The sequence below is a fragment of the Brienomyrus brachyistius genome, unplaced genomic scaffold, assembly GCF_023856365.1.
Source record: "Brienomyrus brachyistius isolate T26 unplaced genomic scaffold, BBRACH_0.4 scaffold55, whole genome shotgun sequence".
NCBI classification, from domain to species: domain Eukaryota; kingdom Metazoa; phylum Chordata; class Actinopteri; order Osteoglossiformes; family Mormyridae; genus Brienomyrus; species Brienomyrus brachyistius.
This window is the reverse complement of record NW_026042330.1, coordinates 216522-239672: the sequence shown is the minus strand read 5'-3', so window position 1 is coordinate 239672 and position 23151 is coordinate 216522. Positions and strand designations below refer to the sequence as shown.

Below are 23151 nucleotides of genomic sequence, written 5' to 3'. Positions count from 1 at the left end.
CCCCCCGGGCCACCAGCCAGTGGAAAGGGGCCAGCAACCATGCCCAGGAGACCAACCGCACCCAGGACGGAGCAGCAAGCACGGACCCAGGCCGCCACCATCCACACAGACACCCCGCAAACACACCTCGCAGCCATGCACATACACCATACACACATCCCCACAACATACACAGACACCCACACACAGAGACAAAAAGACATAGGCCCATTTACTCCGAACTGCCCTCCGACGTGCGGGAGAATGCAACCAGCCGCGACCCCAGGGCGCCACCAGCCGAGCGACCACCCAAGCGCCCCCCCCACACCCCCGGCAGGAAGCAGGGGAGTAGGAAGACCCTCCCACTCTCCTCCCCCATGCACCTGTGTGAAAGGTAGAGTGTTCGAGGCGTGTGGTGATGTATGAGACTGTATGTAGTGTAAGGGTGAGTATGACAGTTGAGAAACTAAGATGAATTTAAAATTGACGGGGGAAGCGTTGAGGAGCGCTGCTTGTGAACAGCTCTCCTCCACATCTCCTCCCCATCAAGACCCTCAATGTATATGATGTGAGTAAAATTTGGGGGCGGCAGCAGCACAGAGGCGAGTGATACCACCAGCCTCTGAGTAGTGCCCCCGCCCCCCAAGGCCCCGTGTGTATACTGGTATGTGATGACTAAAGTGCAATTAAAACGGGGAGGCAGAAGGCCGCGCAACAGAGTGAGGCGCAACATTACGTAAGGCCACGTAAATGGCCCTCCCCACCGTAGTATGCACGGCATACGCCCCCCCCCCCCCCCAGAGGTCGTACATGTGTGCGTGGCATGTTGTGAATGAGGGGGGAGAGGGGCTAGGATTCATAAGGCCAGGGGGCAGATTATTCACCCCCTGGAAAAAGAAAGCCAGCTAACCAGCTGCCTTAGTAGGCACCCCAGCCCCCCCCGCCGAGCGGGAAGGAGCGGACCTGGGGCCTCCAGGGCACTGCCAGCACCAAAACCCACCCCACCCCTCCCCCACCCTCGGCGGCACCCCGGTGGAAACACAGGCCACCCCGGCGCAGGGAGGCACCCACCGAAGAGATGGCCAGGCCCCAGGCGCCACAGCCTCGAACCCCGTACCGAGGCCTGCACCAAAGAGGTGTTACGATCCTCAGTCTAGGGTTGAGGACCGCCAGAAAGGTAAAGGGAAAGGAGAGGGGAAAACGAGACAACCAGGGTATGGGAAAAGGGAACACGGGACACAAAGGGATCTTTTTTTGTATTTTTTTTATGTTTATTCACAAAGACTTTCACACACAATAGGGCAACAGACTTCGGGAGTGACACCGCCAAAACAATAAACAAAACCCCACTAACGAACACGTCCCAAACTAAGCTAATTCTAAATGAAAAGAAAATGACACAGACTAATCCTAACTCCCTAACCAAAACACAGAATAAGCAACACGTACGCAAAACAAAACAGCCGTCACTCCCTACGCACTTAACAGAAACGGACATACAGAACACCAAAGCCGAAACACAGTATCCGAGGGGCGAAGCAAGAGAGGAGTCAGGAGGAAGGCAATAGATCACAAACCAGAAAGCAGTCAAAACCAAAGGCAAAGGTACAGAGGGATAAGGCAAGAGACGAAAACCGGAAAACCAAAAACTGTCATACACGATCAATCAAAAGAACACAAGCAAATCAATAGCGCAACAACCAACTGTGAGCAGAGCTGCCGCTACTCTCCCGCGCCGGCCTTTTCAATTCACAAACGCAGAAGTAGCGTCGAGGCTCGGGGCATGGCCAGGTCCGGGAGGCGGAGACGAAGGCAGCCGGACAACAATCAGGACAATCCCCCCCAAACCTTACGGCACGTAACAGAGGTCAACCGCCCCTCCCAGGGCCAGCCCCTGCCACCACCAGCACTCCAGACCCCACGCCCCATAACCACCAGTTAGCACCCGCCCAAGCTCCCCCCCACCACCCCCAGCCAGGGCAAACACCCAGACATCATAAAACGGCAGCCATCCCAAGAAGCCACTAGACGCCCATTGCTCGAGGGCCCAACCCCGCCATCCGCCAGGATCCCGAGGAGACGAGACCACAGCCGACCACCCCCCCCATATAATGGAATTGGCCCAGAGAGAGAGTGGACCAGAGAGAATCCAATTCACATAATTGTTTATTTTGGATGGGAGCAGATATTCTCTCCATACTTAAGTGGTCTAACAGTAAATTTCTATGCTGAGTAATACATAAATTATTTTTTGATTTCCTGTTCATGAAGATAGTTTTCTTTGCAATGCCTAAGGCAGTAAGGATTATGTGTGCCTTATTTTCTTCCATATCTAATTCACTTGCATCTCCTAAAATATACAGTGTGGGTGAGGTTGGGATATGACAATTAAACCATACTGATAGATCTTCACATATCATCTGCCAGAACTTCTGCACCGGTGTGCAGGACCTTATTGCATGCATGTACTGTAGTTCTCCACAAAGTTACCTGAGCAGTGGGTACATAAGTTTGAGTGTTTAAGGCCTATTTGGAACATCCTTTGTCCTGTGTAGTGTATTCAATGGAGAGTTTTGTATTGTACAAGTTGCAAGTTGGGACTTTTAGTCATTTTGAAAGGGTTTAAACATATTTGATTCCAAACGTTTTGCTCGGGATCAATGGATAGATCTTGCTCCCATTTTGAGGTTGGGAGGGAAATTGAGTCATCTATTTATAGATTTATAATCCCTTTATCACGCCATACAGGAAAGTTCAATGCTTTCTTTTTTTGGCAAATATCTGGATTGTTCCAAATGGGTGTTAGATTACAGGGCTAAGTGCAGACCTGGTTATTTTAAAAAATTCCCACCAGGCTGTCAATGAGGTTACTAAGGCTTTTAAAACAGTTATAACGCTTCATGCTAGGACTTATAAAGGGTAGATCAGAGATTTTTTACTTCTCCACTGATTGCTTGTTCTAAGTCCAGCCATGGACTGTCTACTGGGCTTGATTTAATCCAATTTGATACATACTGCAATCTGTTGGCTAAGAAGTAGTGATAGAAATTTGGTAGTTCTAGACCACCATCACCTTTAGCATTTTGTAGGGTTTTTAATCTTATTCGCGATGGTTTATTCTTCCATAAAAATGATGAGATGCTTGTGTCTAGTGATATAAACCAAGCAATAGAGGGTTTATTAGGGATCATTGAGAACAAGTAATTGATTTTAGGCAGGATCTTCATTTTAATGGTGGCAATTCTACCCATGAGTGATATAGGTAGATTTTTCCATCGCATGAAATCTACCATTTTTAATACTGGAATGTCATTCATCTGTACCAAGTCTGAGAGCCTGGTGGAAAAATGTATGCCTAAGTATCTGAGGTTACCTGACTGCAATAGAGTAGCAGTTGTGTTTTGGAAATTACAAGGCAGAACTGTTGGTCTGCTCCAGTTGACGAAGTAGTCTGATATAGATGAGAACTTATCTATAAGTGATATTGTCTTAAGAAGAGAGGCTGGTGAGTTCCTAAGAAAGAGTAATACGTCAACTGCATAAAGGCTTATCTTATGGTCTATTTTTTTTTTGTTTGAATTCCTTTAATATGTAAATTTTGTCTAATCGCCGCTGCTAGTGGCTCAATGAAGATAACAAAAAGCGAGGGAGAGAGCGGGCAGCCCTGCCTGGTGCCCCTCTGCAAACGGAGGCTTCGAGAAAATAGTTCATTTGTCCTAATACGTTCATTTGGAGAGCTGTATAGTGTTTTAATCCAGCTTATGAAGGATGAACCAAATCCAAATTTATGTAGAACTGCAAATAGAAATTTACAATTTACTTTGTCAAATGCTTTCTCTGCATCTAGAGATATAACCATGGTTTCTAATTTGTTAATGGAGCAATAGTCTATAACATTCAATAGTCTACGTGTATTATTGGCTGAGTGTCTACCCTTGATAAAAACCTGTTTGGTCAGGATGTATAAGAAATGGACTAACTTTCTCTAATCTTTTGGCAAGGACTTTGGCAAATTATTTTAAGATCTACGTCTATGAGTAAGATTGGGCGGTAGCTCGATGTCAGCGTTGGGTCTTTACCAGGTTTCAGAAGCAGGCTAATAGTTCAAGTTTGGAGATAGCGAGTGATCATTCTGAATTTGAGTAACCATTCTGATAAAAACGGGTGCTAACGTTGGCCAAAATACTTTGTAGAATTCTGCTGGGAAACCATCGGGACCTGGGACTTTATTATTTGGAAGATGCTGTACGGCTCCGGGTCCGGTGGCAAAAGACCCATCCGCTGACATACAGTTTGTTGACCGCGATGACAGCACGGGAGCCTCCGTCGATGAATTTTTTCCTTATAGGGAACAGGATCTTCCTTCTTTCCAGGATCTCCTTGGGAAACTGGTCGTTGATGCTAAAGTTTGTTCCTTTTAATTCCCGGCCGAGGCTTTTAACCAGTTCTTTTTGTTTAAAGTGCTCGAATTTAGCCACTATTGGTCTGGGTCTGCGTCCGTCGGGTCTCTTCACTCCTAGGTGGTGAACTCGATAGAAGCTGATGGTTTTTACTGTGTCCTCCGGGAGTTTTAGCTGAGTTAGAATGAACTCTTTCACTGTAATAATAATAATAATAATAATAATAATAATAAATTTTATTTGTATTGCACTTTATATTTTAGCAATTTCAAAGTGCTAAAATATGCTTTCTCCAGGATGCCTGAAATTACTAAATTGTCTGTCATGCGGCGGGCCTGGAGGTCAATGATAGTTTATTTTATTTTTTAATTTTCCTCCGAAAGGCGCATCATTCCATCTGTGAGGGATTTTACCGATTCCCCGAGGGTCGCATTCTCTGCAGCAAGTGATTCCACCTGTTGTTGGCTGTACTCCACTGACTCACGCAAAGCCTGGAACTCTTTATGGAGAATTTCCATTAGGGACAGACGCGCCTCTAAGCAGGATAGTCGTATATCTATAGACTCCAAAATGTCTGTCACATCGTTGGTATTACGAGAAGCCGCTTCTGGGGAGTCCTCGGGGCGGCTTCTCTTGGAGGACGAGTTATTTTTACAGGTGGAAGTGGTCGGTGTTTTGTCTGATTTCCGCATAGCAATTCTCTCGAAGTACTCGTCTATACAATTTTCTAAACTGTTCAGAATTTCACTGTGCTCCAGGATGCTAAATTTTTTTATGGATACAACTGAAATGAATTTTGATTACCTTTAAGGCTGTCTAGAGATAAGTTGGCGTGGAAAGAATCCGATTGATAACCTTTTTGCAGTCAGCTGCGCACCGCCGTGTTCAATACTGCCGTGCTTCTCGTCGAGGTCTCGCGTTGTTACAGCATAGCCCCTACTCAGTTTTTCTCCAGTTTTCTTGCTGCTCTTGTCTCTCGCACCCCAGTAAAATGGCCGCCGCTTCGTTTTCATTATGCATACCTTGGACAATGACATCAACTTAATGCGACCTATCATATTTTGACTCTCGTTGCTCTAGCTTGTTAGTAGCTGACAGGAGAACAAAAGGATATCAGTTCATCAATTGAAATTTCTCAAGTTCATGACTGTAAGTATGACCACAGTGCATATGGTGCAACTGATAGTTTTGTTACTTCATACCATCTGATGTGGACCCAGGCCGCATGTTAAACATGTCAAGTAAATTGGCGATGCTAATTTCTGTTAGCCTGTTAATGGCAGTTCCCATTAGGTGTTAGCATAGTGCTAATTGTCAATGACGGTAATCGATCTAAAATCATTTTGGAGGCCTACGTGGTCCCACTGTTAAGCAAATAAATTCAGTGAACCAAATCTGAAACAGCACAAAGACGATAACAGTCTTAAAAATGATTAGACTTAGAGCTCTTTCATTTAAAAACAAATTGAGCTTAGGCTACTTGAAGCCTACATCTAAATGCCTGTGTTTGTGTGTTTGTGTAGGTTCCTGTGATATCCTTCAAGCCCAGTAATCACCACACAATAAATATTACTTGGCTTGTGCCGTTTATTTGCACTACTACAAACAGGCTTAACGGCTTCTGGCTCAACTTCTTGTTCTAGCTAGCTTCCATTATTCCCCAGAACGTTAGCTCCCTCTAGAGGAATTATATGGGTATGCTTTCACATTCAGTTTACCACAGTTAGCCTACAGAAAATCTGTATTGGATCAGTATTTCTGTTTAGCCTACATTTTTGTGCATTACTGTATTTAATATCTTTGACACTAATAGGCAGTGTTGCAGGAAAATAGTAGCCTATAATGGTTAATTTAGAGAATGTGTTTCTAATTACAGAAGTGAGGGAGAGCAGAATCATGTGAAGGAGGTGTACGTTTAAGGTGGAATGGACGATAAATCCTGAGTTCAGGTACTGGATAGGGCATGTGACAGATAATGTACATCGGGCATACTGCAAGATATGCAAGAAAGCTTTTGATGTAGGCAACATGGGCATTTCTGCTGTTCAAAGCCATGCCAAAGGACAGGGACACAAGAGGGTCCTCTCCTTTTGAGCAAGTCACTGGTGTTGTGTTAGACCATAGCTACTTGCCAGCCAGCTTTGGAGCCCTAACTGAGAATGCTCTGGTGTATATCACAGGTTTTGTTGTTAGGCAGGTCGTGAAGAAGCTGAAGTGTGATGTGCTGCAGTAGCTTGGTTAGTACAGCCGTGCCTTCACGTCTCGTCAGAACTATCATCTGCTGACCTTGCGTAACAATGGAGGCCTGCTGATACTAAGCCATGGTACAGTAAAGGTGATTGGCTCAGCTGAGCAGTGCATCAGACAGGCCTCCAACATCCAGTCTCTGTTGAATAGGGTTGTGAAAGCAGATGTAGGTTTTCAGGATATATTTAATCGTTGTGATCACATTGCTGAAACTCAAGATGGCATTGGCAACCATCATTTCAATTTAATTTCACTTGTCTTGCTTTCACAAGTTGAGAGAAGACCATGTGGCAAAAGTACATACTCTCCAACTACAGAGCAGCAGTTTGAGGAAGAAACTGTGTAAAATAGTATTGTTACAAGGATACTAAATACTAGACACAGAGCCTCTGTCTTCCCACCCCCACGTCACAGGAAAGACACAGCTTCTGTACTGACACCAGTATATATTGCAGTTCATTGGCTATAGTTCTTGACAAATATACACAAGATGCCTGTGTGTATGGACCTGCCCTGTCTATAGTTATTTTTCCAAAAAGCAGGTAAACGGATGTTCATCTTTCATATTAAATGTAAAAAAAAAATAAAGTATTTTCTTTGTCTGGAAAATGTATTGTGTACAGTTCATTGTCTATAGTTCTCTACAAGTCTATACAAATGCCCGTTGCTTTGGATAAAGGCGTCTGCCAAATGCTTAAATGCAGTAACGGTCCTAGCCGATGAGGCGCCCTAGGCGAGCATCAGCGCCGGCGCCCCCCCAGGCGTAGGGAAACTATAGCGGAACTAATGTTGCGTTTGGGTTGAGGTCTGGTCAGTTTTGCTGGTAACATTTTTGTTTTGCTCAGTTATAAGTGCAGCATTTGTTATGCGGCTGAGAAAGTGTTTTAAGTTATAATGTCAATATTCATGGATATTGGAGTTATTGTATGAGCTGCAGTCATAAGTTAATGGCGTGAGCGAGCTGTAGCCTATTTGTTTGTGTTTGGTTATTTTTAGGAAATTGCCCGTGTTTTTACTTATTCATTTTTTGATGTATGTGCTTTATTTTATCTAGTTCTCACGGCATGCTCGACCGGATAGATATGTGAATAAATGCCCGTGATCAGAGATCAACTTGTGTTCGTTATTGAGGGAGGTTACAAGGGGGGGGGGGGCTCATAGGAAAGTTATGTATCATCATCATCGTCATCATCATCATTATTATTATTACTACTTAATAGGCTTTGTTTAGCAGGTAAATTCATGTGGGCTTGTTCTTTTCATATTAAGACACATTAATACCAACTAGCTTTAAGAATAGTGGAATGTTACACTTTTTTCTTCCTCCGTTTGTGGCGCCCCCTGGATGAATGGCGCCCTTGGCCCATTGCCTATATTGCCAATGCCACGAGCCGGCCTGCATTAATGTAAATGCATGAGTGGTAACACAATGGGATTTATCATGGAGATTACCAGGGTCTTTCAGCTAACATTGCTGGCCTTTTTTGTGGTGTTTTGTATTTGCATTGTTCTGCACGTAGTAGGAGAGTAGTGTATGTTTATTTCGATTGGAAGAATGAAAAAATACCTATATGCGCATTACATTTTGAACATAAAAGTAGGCTGTGTTAAGAAAAACCGCTTCCCTGTCGATTTACTCGTGGCTCGGTCGTAAATACATGTCTGACATTTATAATGAACCAAGACAATAAAAATCGCTTCTCAAATTTGCCCATTTATGGTTCTTTATTTCTGAATGCCAGCTTGTCCCTGATAGACGTTCATTCATTTAAAAGGAGCTCTACCCCGTCCCAAGATGGCGGCTCTGTTGACGCATTCGCTCCCAAAGACGGCTGTATTCAACGCGACATCCAGTGTTTTTATCTCTGGTACTGATCTAGCTGTAGTTAGATTAAATACAGTACAACTCTTCACGTAAACCCGCATTAGAAACAGAGGTACAGAGAGAGTGTAAGGAAGCTAAACTTCATCCATTATTATAAAAAGAATAAAATACATTACTCCAGATTGCAGTGTTAGTTTGGCCTCCTTTGCATATTTTCCTTTTCCTTCACAATTCATTTATAAAAATAGATCCAGAAAAAGGAATAATTGGAATGTTTCCTTATAGAAACAGTGGGACAAGATAACACTGTGGCCGTTATGAAGCCAGGCGCCGAAAGTTGGTGACGTATCCCAGCTAATAAATGTTATTTATGAGAAAACTACAGTAATGTGGATGTCAGTTCTTCTTTATGCGTGAAGGATGGCGCAATGGCCCTGGTGGACGGCGTGGCCAATGCTGCTGACAGCCTTCGGCTATGATACAGTCCCAATGACCGAGCTGGAGCACACTTCCACTTTTAGGATTGGATGGAGAAGCAGCATACAAGATCGACAGCAAGACAACTTCACCTGTCCAGCAAACCAACCATGCTGAACTGGCCCCTACTAATGGAAGTGAGATGTACTTCTGCAGGGGGTGTTATAGGGGGAAGAACATCCTTGCGTCTGCCGGAGTGCCCCCTCAAGTGGCTGTGACCGAACTCGATGGATGAATTGGACTGCATGTACTATGGCTATGTTAAATGCCAAAATACAACGAAATAATGTTCAACGAATGTTATTGACATCTAATCATAGTGCATGGAAGCAACTGTGGAGTATTAGTTCTACTATGTGGTTACATCTAAAGCCTGAAATACCTCAGTGTAATGATACTTTATGCACTGGGCATGGGGGAATGTATAATGTAGCTACACACCAAGCTCAATGTAGATTCCACGGGTTGTCCATAATAGCTGGAGGGGCATAATGGTGTCGTGGATCGCCCAGGGGAAGCCCCTATGATGTCACGCGGGACTCCCCTGCCACACCCCCGCTGGTTTCCCTAGGAGGGAGTTGAGCAGCGGCCGTAGCGCTTCTACACCTGTCCCGAGAACCGGCAGGACCGGTTACCGTTTGCCCTCCTCTACCAGCTGATGCCCGTCGGGGTAATCGGCGAGCCTTTTTATTCGTGTTTGGCACACCTGCCGGTCTTCAGCCCTCCGTGCTAAGTTCCAGCGTTTATTCCCTGACCTGTCTCCACCTCTGTTCTGCCTCTTCCGCCCTTCGCTTATAGCCTAGCCCTCTCACTGCCGATGCCGATCGCCTGACCACCTGTCTGTTTTCACTACCTCGATTTTGGATTTTTTTTGTCTCTGTCCTGTTGCTCTCTCTCCCGGAGTTGACGGAGAAGATAAATATTGGACTGATCCGCTATAGCGTCCTCCTTATTTTCCGCAACCCCCGCCGTGATTAATGGACTCTACAGGTAAAGGGAGAATAGCTAGATACCTATACTAACAAAAGGTATGATATACGAGATTGTGATAAAACTGATAGAGGATATATATGCTCACTACGAACACGTCATACTAACCCATGTTTTGATACGAAGGGAAACGTGTGCCAATAGTACTATTGGCCCCCCCGAGATATGCTATTTGAAGTCGGTCCTCACATCCTTTGTGTGAGTACCATCCACGTCCATGAACATCTACCATACGTGCCGTATTCCGGATGTTAGAATAACACATATATTTGGAAATGGCAAAACAAAACATATTGGTTAAAAATTCGAACACCTTATGAAAGTATAAACCAAACGCAAATGTCACAAGCAACGCAGTTACTGAATATTTTTGAATGTGTGAAACTAACGTCAATATCTGTCATTACTTGTTGCACATGCTTGAAAATTAGTCAGAAATCTGTCCACTTAAAACTACGTAAATAAATTCTCTACTTGATGGGCTGGTGCTGAATGAATAGGCCAGCTGGCCAACTTGTGTCTGTGCCACTGACTGGCATCCTGACATATAATGACTTTTCCCCCCTCACTGTAAAAAGTCCAGACAGCAAATTAGTTAACAGTAATTAGTAATCACGTGTAGTTCTCATTTATCGTGATGTAAACTTCAAAACCTTTTCTGCACATTTTAATGATTTAATTAATATTACCTAATTTGTTTATCATTTTCTGCAATCACTGTATGTTAAAGCAAGTTTTAAAACTAGCTGTAAAATTATTGATGCTGTTGTTGAGCTGAAATTTGTTGCCGGAGCCTTAGGATATGCCTCTATACACAGGAGTGAGGGGATGGATACACTATTCTATGGATGCCTCTGAAGAGAATAATTATCCCGATTTTATATTGAGAGAGATGGTTAATTCCATTTTAATGCAGACTGGGTTCACAGCCCCTGTTCTGCCCTTGATCTTTTGCATGCATGCTATCATGTATTAGTTTACTCTGAATTTTGATCACATGTCAAACTAAATAAATTTTGGACTGGATTCCATGTTTTTACGCTGTAAGTTACATTTTTATTTCAGCATAATTATAAGATCCCGCAGGTAGAAAATAAGTCTGTTACTTAATAAATGACCATAAAGTAGTTGCTGCTGTATATATTCCATAAATATACTGAACTGGAGTTCTATGCATCCTTACAAAGTAATAACTGTAAGCGTTCTTTAAGTATGAAAGAGTTTAGGACATTGTCACCTGCAGTGGATGGCCACATGTCCCCATAATTATAACTTTAGATTATATTTCTGCATGACTGAGTATTCACTGAGTAACTGGTAGTGTTGGATGGTATTCACGCCTCATATTTACCATTTATATCAGTCTTCAAAGTGTTTAGATTATTAAGGCTGGTCTTGGTTGTTTTCTTGCCTGGAGAAACAGAAGTTTGATGCCATGACGCCACAGCTGCTCGCCGTTCCTGTCAGTACGGTGGAGGTAAGAGTTTGAAACGTTCATCAGCCTGTCAGCTACGCATCTCGCCTGGATACAGGACTCAGCTTTTATTCTTCCGTAATACGCCCTAAGCCCCTCACTCTACTCAATCTCAGTGCTGTTTGGTAGTAAATAAGTCATTGTCACTGACTGCCACAGATTACGGAAATTAAATGGCACAAGTGTAACCCTGTCATTTTAAAGAGGGTAAACTCTGATCAGGAAATTTACGATGTCAGAATAAACTGATTTTTTAAAAGAACTAACTAATGTGCCCTAATAAGGAAATGCATACAATCAGAATAAAATATCTGTGGTTTTTAACAGTGGTACAGTAACAGTCTGATAAAGAAAGGTATCAGATCAATATATCTATAGCATGTAATGGAACTTGCATGAATATATTCTCCCCTCCGGAATTCATAGTTCCAGTAGTTATCAGAAATTGCCGTTATTCGGAAAATTACAGACTATGAACAAAAACGGACAATGCAAGAAAATAAAAGAATGTGTATGACGGAACTCTAGAGTATTTTTGCAAGGGTGGGTACTAGCTGGTTTATGTACTAGCTCACATTCAAGAAACACCATAAATGCTACTCATACACAGTTGGGGGGCAGGGGTCAATACATAGACCAAGTCCTTGTGCCTGTAATCGGAAGGTCACCGGTTCAAACCCAGCCTCAGCACGTCTGCGGGTCCTCGAGCAAGGCCCTTAATTCCCCCCAGCTCCCTAGACGCCCCAACAGGTAGCTGCCCTTCACAGACAACTTACTCCACAAAGGGCATGTTGAGGGAGACACAAAAAACGCAATATCCCCACAGGGATTAATAAAGTATTGATTATTATTATTATTATTAGAAGTTGTAGACGATGAATTCCAGCTGAATGATGTTAATTTACACATTGCTGAAACTAAAGTGGAACACCTCAACATAAATGATCTAGAAGCAGGCAGTGTGAAGGTGTCCACATCACATGGCGATGTGGTGAAGGGGCCTCTGCAAACAACGTATGGGAAACAGAAGAAAGGAAAGAACCGGCAAAATTACACCCCACTGTCAAAAACGAGAGCCGGTGGCTGAAGCTGAACATCCTTCTCAGCCTGTTATTTGAATTTGTCAAATTGTTTTTAATCATTGTGGGATTAGCCCCATTGAACCCTTCACATACATACTTACAGCATCTCTAATATACTTTGAATTGTAAACATGTTTCTTCTCTACATCCATTTATCCATCCATCCATTTTCCAAACCGCTTATCCTATCGGGTCGCGGGGGGTCCGGAGCCTATCCCGGAAGCAATGGGCACGAGGCTGGGAACAACCCAGGATGGGGGGCCAGCCCATCGCAGGGCACACTCACACACCATTCACTCACACAGGCACACCTATGGGCAATTTAGCGACTCCAATTAGCCTCAGCATGTTTTTGGACTGTGGGGGGAAACCGGAGTACCCGGAGGAAACCCCACGATGACATGGGGAGAACATGCAAACTCCCCACACATGTGACCCAGGCGAAGACTCGAACCTGGGTCCCAGAGGTGTGAGGCAACAGTGCTAACCACTGCACCACCATGCCGCCCCTACATCCATTTATTTCTTACCTATTATGCAATGTAAGGGGAATCTTACTAATGCTAATAATTACAACTAATATTGTAACTGTGTTTTGCTTATGTTTGGAAGTCCTGGGTTAAGGACGAGGAGTTTTGTGCGTGCATGCGTGCCTGCATGTGTGCATGCCTGTGTAAGTACCTACCTGTCTGCGTGCCTGTATACATGTCTGCCTGTGTGAGTGCATGCGTGCTTGTGTGGGTGCGTGCATTCCTGTGTAAGTACCTACCTGTCTGCGCGCCTGTGTGTGTCCGTGTGTGTGCCTGCCTGTGTGTATATGTCTGTGTGTGTGCATGCCTCTGTGCATGCCTGTGCTTGCGTGCCTGTGTCCGTGCATTCCTGTGTGCTTGTATGCACCTGTGTCTCTGTGTGTCCTTGCATGCATGGGTGCCTCTGAGTGCCTGTGAGCCTACCTGTGTCTGTGCCTGCCTATGTGTGTGTGTGTCTGCGTGCGTGCCTGTGTGCGTACATTTGTGCGTGCCTATGTGTGTGTGTGCCTGCCTGTGTGCGTGTGTGCTTGACTGTTTGGAGGAGTGCCTTTATGCATGTGTGCATACTTGCCTGTCTGTGTTCGCGCGCGCTTGCCTGTCTGCCTGCCTACTTACATGCCTGCCTACTTACATGCCTGCCTACTTACATGCCTGCCTGTGTGCACCATTCACACTCATGGTCAACTTGTTAACTCCAATTAACCGCAGTATGTTCCCAGAGGCGGGTGGCACGGTGATGCAGTGGTTAGCGCTTTCGCCTCACACCTCTGGGATTTGGGTTTAAATGCGGCCCTGAACAGGAGAAGCCCCTGCGGCCCTGAACAGGAGAAGCAGTTTCAGAAGATGGATGGTTGGATGGTCCCAGAGTTGTGAGACAACAGTGCTAACCACTGCACCACTGTGCCATCCCCATGTATGGGATATATAGGAGAAAACCTGTTACAGTTATCCAGTGTGTAACATGTCAAATCATATGACCCAGCCTGTTCCTAAAGGGGACTCGAGAGATTCTGAGTTTAAGAGCCAATAAGGCACAGTTTAAGTCTCTGTAGTGTAAAAATAATGTAACAACAAACAGTTCTATCAACCTGTATGAAGCATATGCAAAATCAATGAACAATGCAAAAATAAGTGTAACTGTCCTGCACTATGTAGCGTATAGTATAGTCATATATACTTAGTCAGTTAATTTTTAATTAGTTACAATTTTGATACAAATTACTATACATTTTAGAAGAAAAATGTTCTATCTATAATTTCTCATGTGTCAGTAATGGCTGGCTGCTTTTGCCAGGTTCCATGTATAAAGTAAATAAGGCTGAATTTTACTTAAATATATGTAGTGCTGATATTAGGAAGAACCATCATTCTTTAGAATTCCACATCCTTTTAAGTTTGGTTCTAATTGTGGTTGAGGAATACCTTCTCTTAGCATCCAAGAGATAGCTTCATTTTCGATTTTGTATTTGTCGCTCCCTCGCTCAGACCTTTGTTCTGTAAACTGCTGTTCAATACTCTCAGCTGTAAGCTTTTCGTTGATCTTTGTAAATACCGTTCTGAATACGCCTGGATGGCTCTGGATAGCATCCAGTAGTCCACAGCTACGAAGCCCATCCTGGAACCTATAAAAAATTTTGATACATTGATCAAAAGAGAAAAAAAACATCCACTAATTTTGAATGCCCTATAAACTTTGAACATGGATAATACATGATGAGGAACATGCCTTTCAAAGTGTTTCCTTATCCTGAAGGACAAACCAATTAATGACGTCTTGCACCACTTCATTTTTATTACTGACAGAGATGCTTCGCAGACATCCAGCCAGCATCAGGTGGGTCTCACATCTTTCAACAGCTTTGTTCAGGTTTTTCTTAAACTCTGAAGCCACAACTTGACACTGGATTGAAAACATTTATTTTTACAGTGAATTATTTGTTCATGCAAACATTAATATCAAGCTTTTCAAATGCACATGAGCATAAAGAGAACTGACAAAACGTACTAAAGAATACGTAAACATTGCTATAAACACCATTTTAAAATTGTACAGCAGTCTGAAATGCAATTATTCACGTTCTTCCCCTACCTCTGACAGCAAGCTTTTTAATTCATGATCATGAATGTCCTCAATGTCTGCACTATCTGCACCTGACACTATGGCTTGATACAAGACTGGAGCAAAGAAACGTGGGGATGGTCCTCCTTGAACTATGCCCATTGCAATCAACTCTCCTGCATAAAAGTAGCTGTTTTCTTTTAAAGCTACCAGAGAAAGATGAGAAATCATGCAATTACATTCTCAACAGTAACCAAAGCCTGACATATATATGAAATGTTTGATGGTTTCCCTCTGCAACACTTACACACATATATGGCACTCCAAAACTCGCTGGTAGTCAGAACCTGTGAACACTGGGCTCTGCCTTATATGTTGAAATGCAAGTCTGAAGAACTCCCTCATTGGGCCACCCATATAAACTGCTTCTACAGAATTTCCCTCATAAGTGAATTTGGCATCAATTCTCTTTCTGGCAGAGAAATTTGGTCTCCTCATTGTGCGGACAGCACCATCCTAAATGTTCTTCCGGTTGATGTTGAAGCGAAGAGCTTCATCCTTATCAATATTCCTTTTGCAGCATCTGCAAGACATCCTGCAGCCTGAAAAGACAGTCACACAACCAAACATAAAAAAACACTACATAACAAAATTGCGACATTTGAACATTAAACTCACTTGACATTTCTATCAATGACTCTTCTATAGCTCGACTGATTTGTTCATCCTCTGACTCACTCACATCAGAGCAAACAAGGTCCAAATAGTCCCTGAAAAAATTTGCTCATTTGAGGTTGTTCTTACATTTTCTATCTTTCTGAGACCTCATTTACATTAATCATACCTGTATGTACAAACAGATGGACTTTCTGTGTCTATAACAGTGGAAGTTAAAATCTGCGGGGTGATATCAGCTTGGATGTTAGCTAGTGATTGTGAAGTACAAGGTGCTTCCTCTGCCTGGCATCTGGTATCTGGCTGTTGGTTTTGCTTTACAAGAAGAAGAATATAAAGACATTTTCATTTAAATGATACATTAAAATCACTCAGCATACATCTAAATACTTTAACAAATGCTCAGCAAGTTTTAAAGTCCATTTAACACACATTGAAATAATGTCTCAGGTGATGCAAGACAAAAAAAGTCTAAATCATGTATTTTACCTTGAGCACTGTTCAACATGCTGAACTAGAGACTGCATGGGAATATAATTTCTACAGGTCTGACATTTTTCCAGCACCAATGCTTGGCCCTTAAGGTAGAAAGCATAACAGTTAAACACAGCATAATACAAACAAGACATATGTAAATCTCTGAACATAACTCTATTTAGTAATTATTTGTAGTAGTTTAAAGAAATTGAAGATATTTCGTAGGAGAAGTGAGATGCTTTCATGAAACATTTACAAGTGTACAAAAAAGGCAAGATTTTTTGTGACTAACCTCATTAAGCTTACACAATCCATCTGTGCTTATGCTAACTTGGACGGAGTGGACGGATATAGTCGACTGCCTGATTCAAACCACTCTCTGTTCTAAGGTATTTCACGCTATATCCATTGGGTGGTATTGGCAGAGGTTCCAAATATATTGATCTAAAACATGCCAAAATTTGAAATCCTCCAGAAGTATTAAGTGGTGGATAAGCTGCATACAGGACATCTCAGAGGTCTTTGTAATTGCCATTTTTATCTGGGAATGTTATTCGCTTCCTACCTAGGCCACAGTTCTGTAAATGACTATGTTCTTCTGGCAAAGGATGGACATCTTTTTCCGCAAAACAGAAGAAGTCATGTGTCCATGACTCTGTTGTTATACTTGCTCTCTATTTCACCCTTTGGTATGGGTCCCTTTGTCCTCTTAAAACGGTCATACAACTGGAACAGCTGGACTAGATTTCTTTCAATCTGGTCCTGTCTAGATGTGTTAAATTCAGAATGTGCAACAAGTGCAGAAAGACTGGCTGAGGTTGACACCCCAGGTGTTTGATTTGACACCAGTGATGTCGCTTCTGCTACAACTATGTCTGAATTTTCAGACTGTCTCATTAATATCCTTGCAGCTTGATGCAGAAGTCTGGCTAACTTTGGAGACTCGCCACTGGGAAAAAATGCACAATACAGTATGTACTCAGTTATCCAGACATAATTAGTCTAATGTCTGTTTCAGCAAAGAGTAGCTGTAACTGGTGATTGTGATCTCACACACTACTAAAACAAAAGTTTAACGAATAATATAGCATTAATAAAATAATGTCATATTAAAGTGAAAAAAGTACTTTTAAATCACATAGCTTTCTAAATTTTAACGTCAAGATATAGCAAGTTCGACCCAATGAAAAACATAACTTCTAAATACTAAGAAGTGCAGGGTGCTGACTACTTGTCATCTACTTAGATTTCCAAAAGGCTTTTGATGTTGTCCCCCACAAGAGGCTCCTACTTAAACTCAAAGTGACAGGTATTTTAGGTACCGTAGCCACCTGGATTGATAACTGGTTAACAGATAGGAAACAGCGAGTAGTTATAAGAGGCACAATGTCACAGTGGGCTTGCGTTCATAGTGGGGTACCGCAGGGTTCGATTTTAGGACCACTATTGTTCCTAATTTACATAAATGATATGGATACCAATATATACAGTAAACTGGTGAAATTTGCAGATGACACCAAGGTGGGTGGTGTAGCAGATACTGAATTAGTGGCTCAGCAGCTACAGCGGGATCTTGATTTAATTAGTGACTGGGCCGATACCTGGCAGATGAAATTTAACGTCGATAAATGTAAGGTACTCCATCTAGGGAGCAGAAATATAAAGTACAGGTATTTCATGGGTGTCACTGAAATAAAGGTAGCTGATCATGAGAAAGACCTTGGTGTGTATGTTGATGCTTCCATGTCCCATTCTCGCCAGTGTGGGGAAGCAATAAAAAAGGCCAATAGGATGTTGGGGTATATCTCCAGGTGTGTGGAGTTTAAGTCAAGGGAGGTAATGCTAAGATTATACAATTCCTTGGTGAGACCTCACCTAGAATATTGTGTGCAGGTTTGGTCACCATATCTTAAAAAGGACATTGTGGCCTTAGAAAAGGTGCAGCGTAGGGCTACAAAAATGATTCCTGGTCTTAGAGGAATGTCATACGAGGAACGGTTACTTGAGCTAAATCTGTTCAGTCTCAAGCAAAGGAGATTGAGGGGGGACATGATCTAGGTATATAAGATTCTAACAGGTTTGGATGCTGTTCAACCAAATAGTTACTTCAGCATTAGTTTAAATACACGAACTCGTGGCCATAGGTGGAAATTAGCGGGAGAACATTTCAAGCTGGATTTAAGGAAGCACTTCTTTACGCAGCGTGTAGTCAGAGTATGGAATAGCCTTCCTGATAATGTAGTGCAAGCTGAATCCTTGGGTTCCTTTAAATCAGAGCTAGATAAGATTTTAACGACTCTGAGCTATTAGTTTAGTTCTCCCCAAGCGAGCTTGATGGGCCGAATGGCCTCCTCTCGTTTGTATAGTTCTTATGTTCTTATGTTCTGATTACTTCTGTTGCTTAGTTCGATGTTATTTTATTTCCAGGTGTGATGTGCCGAGTATGAAGCTATTCGCCGCATTATAAGTATGAAAAGAAGACAGAATATCAAAAATATCGAGGCAGAATTAATTCAACAAAGTATCAAAAATATTATTCAAGAAAATGAAACACTTCTTGCGACTGAAGGCGTCTGTCGTCGAAAAGCGAAGCATTACTGTCGCCTTTAAATCATGTCACATTTGCGACGTTTTACAGGAGGTAGTTAATCTTAACTTCAGGTTTGTCTGTAAAATATCATTATAAACAAGTAATGTGAGTTTTCAGTTTGCTTAAAGCAAGATAAATGAAGTTACACTTCCTTTAAAATGAAAGATTACAATCCGTGGCAGAGGGGCAGTTTGCAGCACAACACCGGCATTAAACATCAGCATAATTAAAGCCAAACTAAATGAGTTTAGCGTCATTCGGTAATTACATAGCACAATTATATAACTTAATACATACATATAATGTAAGGACTTCCATATATTGCTGACCAGGAAAAACTTTAAGTTCTAACACGCTGTCAGCGCGTGCCTCGGTGTCCCCACAGTGCACCCACAGTCCTTTGCATGCACCGGTGCGCCCTTAAAACTGCAGGAGCCTTCTTACAGGCATGATTTTTATGATCGCGCATTGCATTTGTTTGACTTTATTAGGCTAAAACTTTTGTTCTAACTCAGACTTTCAGTTTCATGATGCAGGCCCCAGGTGCTACACAGTTAATGGTCCCTGAGTGCACCACAGCTTTCGCTATAAAACAATCTCTCTACAGCCATATTTGGGGGCTGCCACAGGGGTGGCCAGAGGTTTCCAAGGAGGGATGTGGCCGCCCCTTGGAGGCGCCCTTGACATTAAGAGGTGGGGAGATACAGTATATTGTCACACTGGGCCTCCTGACCCTTTGGGCCAGTAAGGCCAGTGTCTCTCTCCGGTAGGCGATCACCTCTTTATGGTGTCTTTCATACTGCTCCATCAGGGCTGCCGGTTCCTCCCGGATGCCCCTCAGAACAGATATTTTTTCCACCTTCAGACCTGAGGAGCTCTTCACTACATTGGCAGCGAATGTTTCTGCACCAGTGGGCTTGAGTGCGTGGGGGGAAGGAGGGGCGTGTGGTGACAAGGAAGCAGGATGGTTGGGGTTTGGTGATCTACCAGACTGAAAGGTATTCTGGGGACTCAGGGGACAGTGTCGCCCTGATGTAGAGGGGCCTATAGGAGGGATGGCTGATGTAGAGGAGCCAGGTGTGGAGGTGCCACACATTGAGGAACCCTGGTGATCACACTACAGGGGGACAAATGTTGGTGGGCCAAGAGGAAGTGGCTGGGGAGTAGAAAGCACAGATGTCTGGGAGGTGGGTAGACTACAGAGATTTATGCACCCCGGGACTCCCTCAAGTGCTTCTGAGATCTAGGATGGCCAATACTCGGTCCTCCCCAGGAGTGAGAGAATGCAGACTGGTGCTCCCCCCAGCCCACCTCACCTGCTCCCTCCAGAGTGCTGCAACCATCCTTTTGGTGATGCTGACATCGTCCCTGCACTTCCTCCTCATACCCTCTGCCAGGCGGCAGCAGCCATGGCCCGCAGAATGTATCTTTTTTCTTTCATCTCCTGCTATATATTTTCCTGATATATATTTGTCTTTTGCAAAGTGCATCGTGGTATAGGAAACGTACCCCAGAGCAGGACTTCAGACTAAACCATTTTCGGGAAGGGTAGGTGTGCTTGGGGTGAAAAAACTTTACATTAACTGGTGAGATAGATTAATTTTATCTGTACTTTTTTGAATATGAAGAATTATATTATTTTGGGGGATATCTCCCTATTTTACTGCTGGAGGGAGCCCCTCCCCCCAAATTTATGCCTGACCCACAAGCCCACACACTGTTCACAGATGAGAACAGCGCAGACCCTGCACGGTCATGTTTGGCAACTCCTTCCAATTTTATAGCCCAAACCAGGAGTAAAAGATGTCGAAAATCAGACCCTTCATAAACTTTTCTATCTTCAATGATACTCCATAATGCTGCTTAAAATGAAGCAATGCACGCACAAGTTAAAGCTCTTTTCGTTTTAATGAATGAGGAAAGAAATAGTTTTGGATAAAGAAATGAATTAGTCTTTTTTTTCCATGTGAGCATCCTCCTGCAGCCTTTAAATATGGAAAAGTGGCTGATGGATGGACTTCTGAGTGAAACTCATTACCCCAAATTTTCTTAAATTGGCTTATATATTTACAACATGGTGACTGCAACAATAATACACCTACGACTGTGGTGTTCTACCTAGAGCACCACTAGAGGGAGCTCACACATTCTATTGTACTTGCCACAGTAACAACAGTGATGTATAGGAACAGTTAGAAGCCGGTAATTTATATATAAAAAATGTAATTTCATTAATCTGAATGGGTGGGCCCAGCTGTCAATCCCACCCAGGCCTATCCATAGCTCCGCCTCTGTGTCAGTCCATCTCTTTGCAGTCCAAGTTGTACATCTACCAATCTGGACAGCAAATTTACAACCGTTCTGTTTCGGTGGTTATATTTAAGGAATGTCACATTAGTAAATTCACGCTTTACATGAACATCTGAAATGGGCAGAGACAAAATCTGCAGTACAGGCAGACCAATGTCTTTAAAACTCCTTTTTCCTTCAGCACCCTCATACTGCAAAACCTCAATCCAAAGTTCTCCATGTTGTTCATCTCTGTGAAACTGCAACAGGAGAGCTCTCTCCACTGGTTTTCTAATTCACCAAGGGAACAGGAAAGGCCCTCTTTTGGTAGGCTGCCTACTGCAGGTAATCTTACCCGGGGATGTAGCATCTCCAGCTTACTCAAGTGACTCTGGAAGTCGCATTTGATACTGTGTCCAGAAGCAGTCCATGCTGCGCTTAGGAATGACGTCTGTTTCAGTGTAGAATTGACTGTAAATTCCTAGCAAAAAAAACTGCCAGAAAAGTATTGCAAAATTGCTGTTAATCACTGTAAAACCCCCAGCTCCATGGGTGTCCCTACAGGTGGCTGCCCTTTGCTGCCAGGTTTGCTGTCACCTTCGTCTGTGCCCATGTGTCAAGTAGGGCAAAATGGGGTAGGTGAAAATAGAATTTCCCCAAGGGGAGTAACAAAGTACCTTCATTTCATTTAGAAAAGAATTCCAAAATGTCTTTTACAGGTTTTGTCGTATGTAAATTACAGCAATTGTCTTTTTTAAACAGAAAAATAACAATTAACTGTAATCTAGTTTAAAATGTTATCATGTATTCTATTCAAATTATTGAAGTTACCTGGCAACTGGAATTGGCAAATACTATTGATTCCAATGAAACATTTGAAACCACAAAATCACATGAAGAAAACGTACGCTGACCGTTACTGAAACGACCTGGTATCTGTTTCATACCTCACTTTACAACACACAGGACTTTTTTTTAACAATTTAAAGGCACAAGTTATTTTACGTCATGGCCAAGCCACCTTTGCTAGTTTAATGGCAGAAAAAATAGTCAAAGCCAGGCGCCTGGTCCACAAGGGATGTACTCAGTCACTGCTGTGTTTATGGTTTAAACATGCTATAAACTAATTTTTTCTAACATTTTCTTTAAGAGCTAGGTGCACTTGCACCTTGGTGGATTGCTATTATATTTGTGGATTTGCCAGGTAGAAGAAAAGAATGCTTCTCTACAGAGATACAGAAACAAATCTGCTTGTACACAATGTGAAAGCGTTTGAGCAGACCATCTACAACAACAGCAGGATTCCACCAAAGTAGAGGTCTGCATTCCCGTAGAATCCATGGCAATTAAGTGCAGGGCAGGACAAACTTTCATTTTTGAATGCAGGAGCACAAGGGAAGTGACTGATATGCTCGCAGTAAAAAGAATGAAACAAGTGCTTTTTGTTATCAAACAATTATTTATTTGCATGAGTAAATAGAAAATTACACAACAAAGTATAGCACGATATCACAACATTACATTGTCTCAAAGCGCTTTAGAGCACCCCCACCCAAAGCCCCCAGTGAGTAAGCCATAGGCGACAGTGGCAAGGAAAAACTCCCTAGAAGGAAGAAACCTTGGGAGGCACCAGACTCAAAGGGGAAGCCCAAACCTCCAGGGGCCGGCAGGGAGAGTGAAAAACACACACATCAGATAACTGCAACAGGTATTCTTCTACATATCCTATACATATGCATGGTACAGTGGTTAGCACTGTTGCCTCACACCTCTGGGAACATTTATCCATTTTCTAAAACCGCTTCTCCTGTTCAGGGATGTGGGGATCAATTTGCCTTTTGGAACAGGCGGTCAGATGGATCCCAGAGGCTACAGGCACGAGGCAGGGAACAACCCAGGATGGGACACCAACCCATCACAGGGCAGGCTCACACACACAGATCATTCACACACACACACACACAAACACTCACCATTCATTCACACACCATTCATAAACACCATTCACACACCAGTCACTCACACAGCATTCACTCACACACACACCATTCATAAAC

The 23151-nt window shown here is 43.0% G+C and overlaps 3 protein-coding genes across 4 annotated transcripts in view; all 3 read right to left on the bottom strand.

Moving 5' to 3' along the window:
• Positions 1-23151, bottom strand: part of LOC125724129 (uncharacterized) — a 229571-nt gene that overhangs the window by 136684 nt on the left and 69736 nt on the right. The window lies entirely within an intron of this gene.
• LOC125724132 (uncharacterized) overlaps positions 1-23151 on the bottom strand; it is a 160894-nt gene that overhangs the window by 135974 nt on the left and 1769 nt on the right. The gene's annotated exons all lie outside the window — the stretch shown is intronic.
• LOC125724130 (uncharacterized) overlaps positions 22540-23151 on the bottom strand; it is a 170890-nt gene continuing 170278 nt past the window's right edge. The window contains exon 3 of the transcript XR_007387164.1: positions 22540-23062. The gene's annotated coding sequence lies outside the window, so the exon portion shown is untranslated. The remainder of the gene's footprint in view (positions 23063-23151) is intronic.